The sequence below is a fragment of the Phocoena sinus genome, chromosome 6, assembly GCF_008692025.1.
Source record: "Phocoena sinus isolate mPhoSin1 chromosome 6, mPhoSin1.pri, whole genome shotgun sequence".
Lineage (NCBI taxonomy): Eukaryota > Metazoa > Chordata > Mammalia > Artiodactyla > Phocoenidae > Phocoena > Phocoena sinus.
The window spans coordinates 19,653,565-19,666,916 of record NC_045768.1 but is presented as its reverse complement, the minus strand read 5'-3'; the positions used below and the strand labels follow the sequence as shown (position 1 = coordinate 19,666,916).

At 46.0% G+C, this 13,352-nt stretch overlaps 1 protein-coding gene across 3 annotated transcripts in view; it reads right to left on the bottom strand.

Annotated features, from left to right (window-relative positions):
- The window catches only part of WHRN (whirlin), an 88,380-nt gene that overhangs the window by 41,138 nt on the left and 33,890 nt on the right, over positions 1–13,352 (bottom strand). The gene's annotated exons all lie outside the window — the stretch shown is intronic.

Sequence of the window (13,352 nt, the reverse complement as noted above, 5' to 3'; positions counted from 1 at the left end):
ATAATCACTTATTGTGTTGTTGGTTCTATTTACCTAGAGCATTCCTATACACATTGCAGGTTAGCAAAGCAAATGTTTCATTGGCCCCAGTCTTCTACAAAATGTCCTATCATTAATATTGGAGTAAAACTGCTTTACAATGTTGTGTTAGTTTCTGCTGTATAACAAAGTGAATCAGCTATATGCATACATATATCCCCGTATCCCCTCCTTCTTGCGTCTCCCTCCCGCCCTCCCTATCCTACCCCTCTAGGTGGTCACAAAGCAGCGAGCTGATCTCCCTGTGCTATGCAAAGCCAGCATATTCTGAATACTTTTATCTGTGTTAAGTGCTTTTATAGAGATTCTCTGGCTATATCCGCGCAAGTTCCTAAAGGTATTATTTTCCCAGCTTTACAGATGGGGAAACTGAGTCCAGGGAGATAAAGTGATACAGCTGGTAATTATGACTCCAAAGTGTGTGCATTTAACCACCACGTGACACTGCCTGGTAATGGCTCACAGTACCTGACACAGTGGGTATGAGAAGTGGTTGCCATTGTTATTAGTTTTCCCCAAATAATACTTTCTTGCTGAAGTACAGCTTTAATCATAAATTCTTATTTATATAATCTTAAAAGTTGAGCTAGGCCCGTGCTCTCCCATGGAGATGGCACACATGCAGTCATCCGGGCCCCAGGTCCCCCTTCTGTTCACAGTAGACACTACTGCGAGAGCCTCAGCTTAGCAAAGTATTCTTTCTGGTGGAACCCAGTCGCAAACACACAAGTACAAACACTTCTGCAGCTACGCTAATTAAATGGCCTTGGCACACAAGATAGAGATTATTTGCTGTCCCTGCGAATGGAAAGAGCACTGAGTTTGGAAGCACAGAAACACGGACAAAGCCTTTCTCAATGTAAAATTTAAAAAACCACGCTACCGGTCAGAGACATTCTGACTTCTGTGTTCAGCCATCCGGTTGGCAACGGAGGCGAGCACGTAGCCTCAGAGAGCTCTGCATTTGAATTGCCAATTCTCTGCCAGCTAAGAACACGCCTTGGGGCGAGCTGCTTAATCTCACTGAGCCTCAGTCTCTTCATCCATGAAATGGGGATGACAACAATCAGTACCTCCGCGTGGGGCTGCAATGAGGACAGGCGAGATGATCCGTCCTGGGCGGCACTGGGCTGGGAGTGGTCAGGGACTATTAATGCTTTTGTGCTGTCGTTACTCTGCAGATTTCAGGAATATCGCTCGGTGTGTGGAGGCAGGAGCACACACACCACATACACAGAGAAACAACCCGAAGTCAAGGATTATTCACTCCTCCCTCACCTCCCGGGGGCAGTAAGCGCAAGATGCCCAGTTTGCGTGAGAACCATTTTACAAAGGGACGACCCTCTAAGTCCTGTAAGAGCCACTGCAGTTGGCCAGAGGAGGGGGTATGAGGGAAGGGAGAGGTGGGAACTGGATTTCTGTGACTAAGCTCCAGACCTGCCTGAGTTTCAATCCCAGCTCCTCCACCTACCAGCTGTGTGACCTTGGGCGTATTACTTAACCTCTCTGGGCCTTGATTGCCCATCTCTAAAATGAGGATGATTCTACTGCCTCCTCGCAGGGTTGCTGGGAGAATTAAATGACTCAGTGCAGGGACAGCACTCACTAAGCACCCTGGTTGGCACAGAGGGAGCACTCCCCAGATGTTGGTGATTCCTATGATTATTACTGTCAATTAGAAATACTGGAAGACTCCTCCGCCCTAACTTACTTCTATTATTATCGCTCCTTATTAACATTATTATTATTACTACCCTCACACTGCCGTACCTTCTGCCATTTCCACCATACTTTTACTTAAACATATTCTGAACGGCCAGGAGAATCCTCCAGGTTCCAAATCCAAAAGCAGAGTGTGTAGAAACACGGGGCAGGTGTCACGACTGTGCTGATGTCAGAGACCTGAGCAGAAGCAGGGAGGGCTGAGGGCCTGGCTGCCAAGGGCCGTCAGTCTGTTTTTTTCCATCACACAAGCTCAGGGTTATAGGGTCTCGTGGCTAACAGGGGACGTCCTGGAGCCAATCCCTACTCCAGTTTCACCACTTCCCTGCCGTGTGATCTTGAGCAAATGACCTCCCTGAGCTTCAGTTTGATCATCTTTAATGAAGTGGATGTACAGCGTCTACGTCAAGAATTGTTTAGAGATTCATTAAGGTGGAACGTTAAAGAGCACTTAGCAGGGTGCCAGGCTGGAAAAATCACTCAGTGGATGTTCACTGTCACCACTCCTCTCACTGACGCTCAGCCAGCGCATCACCTGGGGACGCCAGGAGTCTTCGCTGCCTTCTGTCTCCCACTCCCACCCTCCCCATTCAACACGATTTCCGTGCAGAGCACACAGGAGACACAAATCCAGGTGCTGCGTCTCGCACGCCTCACTCTGGTCCCCAGATCACCAGCACCTGATGCCCACCTGAATGCCCACAGCCCTCCAACCACAAGAAAGACCCACGGGCTTGGGGTGCCCGGGGAGGGACATGGCTGCTCACCCCCTCCCTGCCACCTAGCCAGCAAGACTCTCTCCAAATCCTGCTCAAGATGAGAAAATGGACACGCTCAGGAGACATTTTTTCGTTTCTCCTTCTTGTGTTTTCTCTCTAGCGGACCGCAGAGAACATTACAGACACTAAATCGCAGTAGTAAAAAATGATAACAAGATGGCTAAGATACACTTGTGCTACATTTTTGTGCTTCGACTTTTGAGGAGGGCCTTCTCGTCCTCTGAAGTGGCAACAACTTAGTCAAAATCTTAGAAATCAGAGATGTCAGGTTTTGAACTGAGAAAGGAAGCACTTTTCTAAGAAGCTGATGGTTGGTTCACAAAAGGAACAGAATGAACAAGGGTCCCCAAATCACTGTGTGCACAACAGGCCAGGGAGAAAAAGGTCTGGAAGGACACGCCAACGGCTGACAGTTGTCACGTCCCAGGCTGGACAGGGGCAGGGGAGGAGGGACTGTCACTGCAAACAGGAGTCAGTGCATGACCTGACTTTTCTACAACCAGCAAGTGTTATGTTTACAATTAGAAAAAAGTTAAGATTTTTTTCTTAATATGTATCACACTTGGCTAACTTGGTACCTGCCAGGATTCTCCACTGTAAACTCATTCTTTTTCCCTGCATAATTACAAAATATATTGGTAGAGATACTTTGAAACTATGCAAAACATCCTGTTTCTGCTTAAACTTCTGCCCACAATTTAGCTTCCATTGGTGCGTCTTGCCTACAGCAATTAATACTGTAACGTGATGTTCTAATGGTGATTTTCTCTTCCCTTACTCCTTCTACATTTTTTCATGGGAATCGTTCCTTAAGGAAGAGTGGTCGCTTCTCCCCCATTGATGTATTTATTCCGTTCTTTATGTAATTACATTAGTATGGATCCATGGATACTTACTGTCTTCTCCTTTGGCCATGAGGTGCTCTTTCAGGTTGGCTCTGTACACATCTGATAGGCGGATTGGTTGGTTGGTTGATTTGGTAGCACATCTTTGTTTTCTGGTCCCAAAAGATACCCCAGGCTTCTCTGCCCTAGACCTGGAATCAATGACTCCTACAAAGAGCCCTGGTTCCTTTCATTTAGAGAATAGTATTTAGAAACTAAAATCTGAGTGTTAGTTGTACCTATTTTAATTGTGTACAATGCCTCTCAATGGATAGAGTGAGGAATTATACGTGTATGTACTAACTCACGCATATATACACGTGTATATTGATCTCTGTATCTATTTATCTGTGGGTAAATGTATACATTTTAGTTTTTTTTTGTAAATGAGTCCATACTGATACCTCTGAGGAGTCCACCACAGGGTTTATTCTGTTTTCCCTTTCCTTCCTTGCAACTTTCTCTGAGAGTGAGAAACCTGGCTCTCACTATCTAAAACTTATTTTTTCAAATGAACCCTGTACAAATGAAGCAGTTTCAGAATTCCTAATCCATATCCCTTTGAGAAAAAGAAATCTGCCAACTGGAGCACAGTGTCTGAGAACACTTCGTCTTGTCTTGGCCTCACAGTACTGGTAGAAACAATGTTTTCCAAAATTGCTTAGGTCAGCTTCTTCCTTCTCCATTCCCTTTCAGTGTGGTCACGGGAATCACCTGTAATAGTCAGATTCCTTTGTCTTTATTTGTCTCAGTCTGCTCTCCATCTATCCCCGCAACAACCGGGTTGATTTTTTAAAATTTATATATAACAAAATTACTCTGTGAACAGTTCTGTGGGTTTTGACAAGCGCACAGACTCATGTGTCTATCACTACATGCAACCAGTTTTCCATACAAAACCATTTCCCAGGTCTTTTGCCCATTTTGACAGTTCTTTATACATTTCCAGTAAAAGTCCTTTGTCGGAAATGGTGTTAGAAAATATTGACTTCTCCAAGTCTGTGGTGTGTCTTTTCAGCTCTCTTAAAAGTGTGTCTTTCGCAGAAGGAAGCTTTTAATTTTCATAACGTCCATGTTGTCAATTTTTTCTTTTATGGGCCATGCTTTTGGTGTCACATCTAAAAACTCTTTGCCTAATGCAAGATCACACAGATTTTTCTATGTATTCCTTGAAAAAAAAATTTTTTTTTAATTTATTTATTTTGGTTGCACCGGGTCTTAGTTGTGGCACGCAGGATCTTTAGCTGCGGCGTTTGGACTTCTTAGTTGCGGCACGTGGACTCCCAGTTGTGGCATGCATGCTGGATCTAGTTTCCCGACCAGGGATCGAACCTGGGCCCCCTGCATCAGGAGTGTGGAGTCTTACCCACTGGACCACCAGGGAAGTCCCTCTCCTATGTATTCCTGTAGAAGTAGTGCAGTGTTATATTTTACTTTTAGGTCTATGATTTATTTTGAGTTAATTTTCATAGAAGGCGTGAGGTTGAGGTTGAGGTTCATTTGTTGGCATGCAGATGTCCAATTGTTCCAGCACCATCTGTTGAAAGGACTACCCTTTCTCCAATGAATTACCTTTGCACTTTGCCAACAGTCAGTTAAGTATGCTTTTGTGGGTTTATTTCTGAACTCTCTACTCTGTTCCACTGATCTATGTGTTTATCCTTTCACTAATACCACATCATCTTGTTTACTATAGTTTTATAGTAAGTCTTGAAATCAGGTACTAAGTCCTCTAACAGTGCTCTTTGGTTTCAGAATTGTTTTAGCTCCTCTAGTTTCTTTGCCTTTGCATCACGAAATTTACAATCAGCTTGTAAATATCTACAAAAAGTCCTGCTGGGATTGGAATTGGGATTGTGCTGAATTTAGATCAAATTAGGGAGACCTGACACCTTAATAATATTCGGTCTTCCTATCCAGGAACACAGTGTATATCTCCATTTATTTATGTCTTTTTTGGAGTTTTCAGCATACAAATACTGCACATATTTTGTTATTTATACCTACTCTAAACTGTATTGTTTTTATTAATATTGAATTCCAGTTGTGCATTGCTAGCATATAGAAATGCAATTGACTTTTGTATCCCTCCGCCTTGCTAAACTCATTTATTAGTTCTAGGAGGTTTTTTTTGTAGATTATTTGGAATTTTCTATGCAGATGATCAGTCTCTGTAAATAGAGTTTTATTTCTTCTTTTCAGATCTGTATGCCTTTTCTTTCTTTCTATGGACTTATTGCACTGACTACAACTTCTAGTATGATACTGAATAGGAGTGGTGAGGGACGACATTTTTGCCTTATTTCAATCTTAGAGGAAACCTTTTAGTTTTTCACCATTAAATATGTTCTCTACAGGTTTGTGAAGATGCCCTTCATCGGGTAATGGAATTTCTCTTGGATTCCTAATTTGATTAGAGTTTTTATCATAAATGGACATAGAATATTGTTAAGTGCTTTTTCTGATTACATGGTTTTCTCAGTAACATTGATTTTCAAATGTTGCACCAGCCTTGCATTCCTTGGATAAAACCCACTTGGTCACGGTATATTATCCTTTTTATAGATTGCTGGATTTGTTTTTCTCAAATTTTGTTGAGGATTTTCACATCTATGCCCACGAAGAAGAGTGATGTGTAGTTTTCCTGAAATGTGTGTGTTTGTTCTTGGTATTACATAATGCTGGTTTCATAAAATGAGTTGGGAAGCATTCCCTCATCTTTTATTTTCAGGGAGAGACTGCATAATTTTCTTCCTTAACTACTTGGAAGAGTTCATTAGTGGAAGCATCTGGCCTTGAGTTGTCTTTTTTGGATGGTTTTTAATTATAAATTCAGTTTCTTTGACACACATATAGAACTTTCAGGTTATCTAGTTTTCTTTCTTGAGTATTAGTGGTTTGTGTCTTTCAAGAAATTGGTTCATTCATCTAAGTTAGAGAATTCATAGGCAGAGAGTTGCTTGTAACATGCCCTTATTATCTAAGTTTTTTTTTTTTTTTACTGTTACGAACTATATAAATGTTAAGAGGTAATTTTCGTCATCTTCATGAGAACTGCTGTAAAATCAGCCATAATCACAGATAAAAATACTTTTAAAGGATCCTTACTAAACAAGGTAGTAGCCACACCCTTTTCCCACCAAGAATACACAGACGGCAGCCTTGGAGAGCATTCCTGGCTCATTCTCTCCCAGCAGAACTATTTCAGGGACACATAGAGACAGAGTCAGCAGGCAAAGTCGAACTGCCAGATGATGGAGGGGCTCTGTCCAGAGGCGTCTGGACCCATGATCCTCAGCCAGTCCTTCCCTTCCTTCTGGTCCTCAGTCTCCCCATGTGTAAAATGGGAGGGTTGGAGGCTGGGATCTATGCATATAGATGGATTCCTGTCACTTATCCTTCATCACAGAAGAGCTGAAGGGGGCACCAAATGCCCATGGGCACCTTGGATGAGCAAACTCACTGCGGGCCGTGGCTGCTCCTCAGCTTCTTCAACATGAAGGCAGGAGTCTCTAAGGGAAAGGGTCTGACTGCTCAGGGCCATCCCAGGTAGTTGTAAAAACCACTAACACCTCTCATCAGGATTCATCCCTTAACAAAGCTGCCAGCTCTGTGCCATGTTCAGGCCAGGATGCAAATGAAGCAGCGGTCAAGATTGGAGCTTTGGAGTCAAAAAGACTATACACTACCCAACGTAAAACAGATAGCTAGTGGGAAGCAGCCGCATAGCACAGGGAGATCAGCTCGTGCTTTGTGACCGCCTGGAGGGGTGGGATAGGGAGTGTGGGAGGGAGACGCAAGAGGGAAGAGATATGGGAACATATGTATATGGATAACTGATTCCCTTTGTTATAAAGCAGAAACTAACACACCGTTGTAAAGCAATTATACTCCAATAAAGATGTGAAAAAAAAAAAAAGACCTGGCTTGGGGCCTGCCTCAGCTGCAGCCACTGACTCCTTCATTCAAGACACCCACGGTGTGCCAGGCACTGTGTGGGCAGGGCGATAACAGTGTGTAAAGAACACCCAGTCTCTGCCCCATGCTGCTGGGATCTCAGAAAAGAGACAGTCATTAATAAATAATCCCAAATTATGATGGGATTACAAGTTCCCACCTCATGGAGCTGTGGTGAGGGTAAGAGCTGACACGTGGAGATCACCTGCTACTGGGTGAGTGTTCTGCAAAGGCTGCCATCCCAGGCTTAGTCTAGAGAGGACCCTGGCAAACGCCAGTCTGCAGAGGCCCAGTTGGCTTCTCCAATTTAGCGGACATACAGCACACACGACAGATCTGCAAAGTAGCAGTTCATCCCCATAGCCACTGAGACATCGAATGTGAAGCTGGTGCTCCACAGCTGGCCCCAAGACCACAAGTAGCACAGTGGTGACCCCAAGGGTGGGGCATCCATGAGAACAGAGATCCTGCCCCAGGGAACCCCAGCCAGGATGGAAGCGTGGCTCCCACTGGCGAAAACAAAATGGGCCTCCCACCCTGCAATGACCTCAAGGGTGAAGGCCGAGGAGCTGGGCAGGGTCAGGGACAACCACTCCGGGCTTCAGAAGCTTGGTGACTTCTAAGAAGACTAAGTGGCCGTTGTTTCTTTCCTCCGCATTCTTTTGATATTTAGCCAGTTTAAGGGACCAGGGAGGTGGCAGAGAAAAGCCCATGGCTTTCAGAGGGCTTGAAGGGCTAGGGCCGGATCCCCGTGTGATCCTGAGCAAGGTACTACACCTCTGTGAGCCTCAGCTGCTCATCTATTAAATGGCATTATTAAATGCCGTAGGGTTACTGGAGGATTAAATAAGGGTGAATCTGAAGCGTTTAGCACAGTGCCCAATTCATAATAACTGGTTAATAAACTGCTACCATTACTGTTAGTTTTAAATGCCTGTCGATTCTGGCTGTCCTTAAAGGAACAAAGTTTTACGGCCCATTCTCTGGTAGGATTTGCTGGGGGCAGGTGCAAAGGAGTAAGAGAGGCCTAGAGATCAATGCCGAAGGGGCAGTCAGCCCATGCCGGGAGGGCGGGACAGTTCCAAGTTCCATGCGGCCGCCCCCCAGGCCCCCCACCCCCTGCCCCGCCGACCCCCCCGGGTGAATACTGGGAAGTGAGTGCCTGACCTCCCCCTAGGAGCTTCTCCTCCCAGCAGTGTTGGCTGGACTCACAGGGCCCCTCAGGAGCTAAGGGAGCGGCTGGAAGCCAGGCACAAGGGGAACTATTGCCCCAGGAAAGCTCTGCACGGTGGCAAGGAGCCCTATGTCCAAATAAAGCCTGTTCTTGGCTCTACCGCCCACACGGCCAAGCCCCTTTATTCCATTTCAATATGCCTAATTCCATGGAAAGTGCGTTGGCAACAAACAGAATCAATCAGTCCCTGACGCCTGAGTGAGTGCAGGCAGGTGTTAGCATATGCGAGGGACCTTGGAGCAGAAAGTAAAACAGTGGCAGGGAATATAAAATGCTTTACTGCGGTGGGGACTGAAGATGGAGGGGACTTTACTGAAGGCGGGCATTTTATGAGCAAATAAAGCCTCTGACTGCCTACAACTGAGAAGCAAACTAAAGTAACTGAGGAACTTCTATGGAATATTTTTCCTCTGCCTTGTTTCAAAATGGAAACTGCTTTATTGCTGCTGTTTCCGTGACTATAAAACTAGTATTTGCTCCATTCAGAGACTGTATAAGGATGTAGAGAATAAAATGAAAATCATCCATAATCTTCCCACCTCGGGATAACCACGTGTAGACGTTTCTCTGGGCATATTTTTGTATACGCATACAACATGCATGCGATCCTGATAGATACATGGTTTGGCAGTCTGTTTCCCACCTAATAACATACCATGGACATCCTTCCATATTAATAACTGCAGATCTCAAGCATCATCTTTTCATGGCTGCAGTCTTGGGTGCATTATACACCCTGTGTGATCTGGCTGTTCACCTCCTCAGCATCACCTGGCACCTTCTCCCTGCCCGGCTTTCTGCGTTTGGCCAACTCTGGTCTTCCTTTGCATCCTGGAACACTTCTTTCCACTTCAGGGACTCAGCATTTTCTGTCCTTTCTGCCTGAAATTCTCCTTTCCTCTTTCACATAATTAATTTTCTCCTTTTAAATTTCAACTGAAATGTTTCTTTCTCCAGGAAGCCTTCCTGGATATCTACCACCAGACAGAGTTCCATGTACTTTGCCATCCTGGTATTTATCACAATTGTAATTAAACAAACAGTTGTGGAACTTATTCCGCCCTTGTCTTCCCACTAGAAAGTAAGCTCCAGGACGTCAGGGACTGTGTCTGTCTGGCTCAGCTCAGAAGCCACAGGGCAAGTACAGTGTCTGGCACTCAGGAATCCTTAGCATATATCTGCTGATTAAATGCAAGGAAGGACAGGAGGGGCAGCCAGGGAGACCCACTGCCTGCATGTAATGCCCACTTCCTTCCTTCCTTCCACACACAAGAGGGATCTGCCGGCAGGTTACCTACTCTGGCATCTCTCAGTGGGTATGGGAACCTGCAGGTGAAGGAGAACGGATCACATTCCTGTACCTGCGCACCCACTGGTGCTCTCAGGCCGGGAAAATGTGCAGATCTAGGAGAAAGCCTCAAGAGATCCGCCTGCCCAACCGTTCAATTGCTGACTGTCTGAGCTGGGAGACTGAGGCCCAGAGAGCAGGGGACAAGTCCACCTTCACACAGCTGGTCAGGGCAGGTCCTAGGCCTCCCATTTCCCCCAAACAGGGCAAGCCTAGGCTCTGTGAGGCCTGGGTTCAAATCCCAGTTCTGACATGAGAAAGAATTTGGCCTTTATCTCCATGAGGCTTGGTTTCTTCAACAGTAAACTGGAGATGGTAACACCCACATTATCACTGGGAGGCAGTGGAACATGGTGGTTAAGAGCATGGACTTGGATTGAGCAGGTGTGAGTCCAAATCTAGCGCTTCCTAGCTGGGCGACCTTGGGCAAGCTGCTTGCTATTGTTCTGCCACCTGTCAAAGAGGGAGAAGGACGTTCCCTTTTCATACACTGTTGCAAAAGTTAGTAAGACAATGTGAAGCATTTAGCGCAGTCCTAACATAGTAACTGCTCAGTAAGTGGCTAAAACGATAGCAAAGCTACCACCTGTCAGTAATCAGAGGGGGAAAGAGAGAGAGAGATAGAGAGACAGAGAGAGACAGAGAGATGCTCAGTCCTCTCCGGCCAGAACCTAGCATGTCATCTCTCTGGCACGCTGCCGCTCCCCGCTCCCACTTTCTCTTAACATGGATTCAGTAAGAGTGTATTCACCACCAACAAAGTATGGAACCTGCTCATGCATTTGCTGTCACTGAAGACACTGCTTACATCATCACACAGCATCCTCCCTAAGAAGGACCAGAGGAAAACTGCCCTCAGGCCTCAGGAAGAGGAATAACCAGGCTTCTCCAGCACAGTTGGTCTGTTTTCATCTTACAAATGTCCCTGACCTGCTTCCCTCTTTGTGTTGGCTGCCGGGAAGCTTGGAGTCAAATCCGTGTGCTGCCTGTAGCGGTTTGCAGCCCCACGCGGCGAGTGTTCTCGGAAGGACTCTCACCTCGGCTTTCTCTCTTTCTCTCTGCCTCCAGTTTTCTTCCTCCCGATTTCCTCACTTAATCTTTTAAAACAATCTTTACTGTGTGTCTAGAAACTGACTTGAATCTTTTTTGAAATTTTGGGGAAAATAAATGGAATTAAAAATGCATACAGGCTAAACACAACGTGCTATGCTGAACTGGACTGTATCCTAGAATAGAAAAGGGGCATTAGTGGGAAAACTGGTGAACTCTGAATAAAGTCTGTAGTTTGTTTAACAGTATTGTACCAATGTTAGTTTCTTAGTCTTGACAAACGCATCATGGTTATATAAGATGTTAACATTAGAGGAAGCCGGATAAAGAACAAATGGGTAATCTCTTTGCAACTTTTCAGTAAATCTAAAATTCATACAAAATAACAAATTTATTAACTACAATCTGCATGTAGAATACCATGAGATTGTCTCCTTTTGGAGTCCCAACAAGGAATCATCTTTACTCGCTGAGAGCATAGCAAGCCGGAGACCCAGGGCATTTCAGAATCACCTAGAGCCTACCAACATTTGTGGGGCATCTACTCCTCTCCCCACCCCCGCCCAGGCTGGCCTGGTAACCAGCACAGTTCTAGAACCAGAATTCTGATTCCTGGATGGGAATCCCGGCTTTGCCTCTCACAGCTGTGCAGCTCTCTGAGTCCCAGACACTGCGTCTATAAAATGGGCTAACGGAAGAACTGCTTTCGCAGGAGTGTTGGGAGGTTTAGGTGATTTTATTAAAGACATAAAGTGCTTGGGAAAGAGCAGACTGTCTCAGTCAGTCTAGGCTGTATAACAAAGCACCACGGACTGGATAGCTTATAGACAACGGACATTTATTTCTTGGAGTTGTGGAGGCTGAATGTCTGAGATCAGGGAGCCAGTGCGGTCAGGTTTTGGGGAGGACCCTCTTCTGAGGTGCAGACTGCCAACTTCCTTCTCATTGTATCCTCCCAAGGCGGAAAGACAGCCAGGGATCTCATTGGGGTCCCTTTTCTAAGGGCACTAATTCCATTCATGAGGTTCTACCTTCATGACCCAATCACCTCCCAAAGGCCACACCTCCTAGGATCATCACTTTGGGGGTTAGGGTTTCAAGGTATGAATTTGGGAGGAACACAAACATTCAGTCCATAACACAGACCCTGAATAATTTTAACCTTTATTTTTAAGGTCACTGTGAGTTTGTTCCTCATTTTTTTCTGAGAAAGAGATGCTATATATTGTTATTATCTGGGAAAGGGAAGGGAAACTCAGAGAGGTAGAGGGATTCTCCAAGGTCACACAGCTACTAAAAGAAAAGCAGCAAAGCTGGGATCTGGACTCCAGAGCCAGAGCTCTTCCCATTACGCCGTGTTTCCTAAGAGAACCCCCCGAGCCACGGCATGGAGGATGAGGCTGCAGTCTCATTCCTGTCTCTCTGCCACTCCAGCCTCATCCTTTGTGGCTTGGTGGGGGGAGAGGTCTCCTGACCACCACTCTGATCCGCCATGACCCTTCTTCTCGTCCGCACAGAGAATCCGCTTCCCTCCATCAGTGGGGCATTCAAGGCCCTTTGTTAGGAAGGCACGACCTCATCTCGTGCCTTCATTCCCAGCCTCACATGTGGCTATAGTTGCCCATCCAGTCACACACGGTCAAACCACATGGCACCTTCAACCAGACAGCTCCACAGCCCAGCCCATTTACCCAACAGCCTCTCTCGTCCCACAAGATGTGGCTCAAACGCCACCTGTGCCCAGGGTCACTGCTGCTGTGGCATCCCTGCCACCAGGATTTAGCCCCAAAGCATGCTGCCATTTATCTAGGTGACTAGGTGTCCTGAGTCCAGTGCCCTTGTGGACAGTCTCTGCCTCACTCACTGTCACCTCCCCCCGCAAAGCTCTGAGCCAGTTCCTGGCCCTCCCCAGAAGGGGATACAGTGTAGCAGTTAAGACCATGGGCTTTGGAATTAAGACAATTGGGCTCAAACCCTGCTCTGCAACTGATCAGCTGCATGACCTTGAACAAGTCTGTTTAACCTCTACATGCCTCAGTTTCCCCAACCGGGAAATTCGGGTAATAACATACTACGCCACGGGATAAGGTTCAATGAGATGATATGTGTAACGTCAATTACGGATGCTGAGCACACAGATAGCCCTCTTTAAAAGGACAGCTAATTGCTGGTTGCTCTGGATCAAACGCCAGCCCCGAGGCTGCCCGGTGCAAACCCACCCCGGCCTGCAGCTTCCTCTCCTCTTCCCTCTCCGAGTACCGCAATCAACCCTGAAGTCGGGGCCATCACAGGCCATCAGCAGTGTTTCCAAAACACTGGGAGGCTGCCCTGCTCTGCGG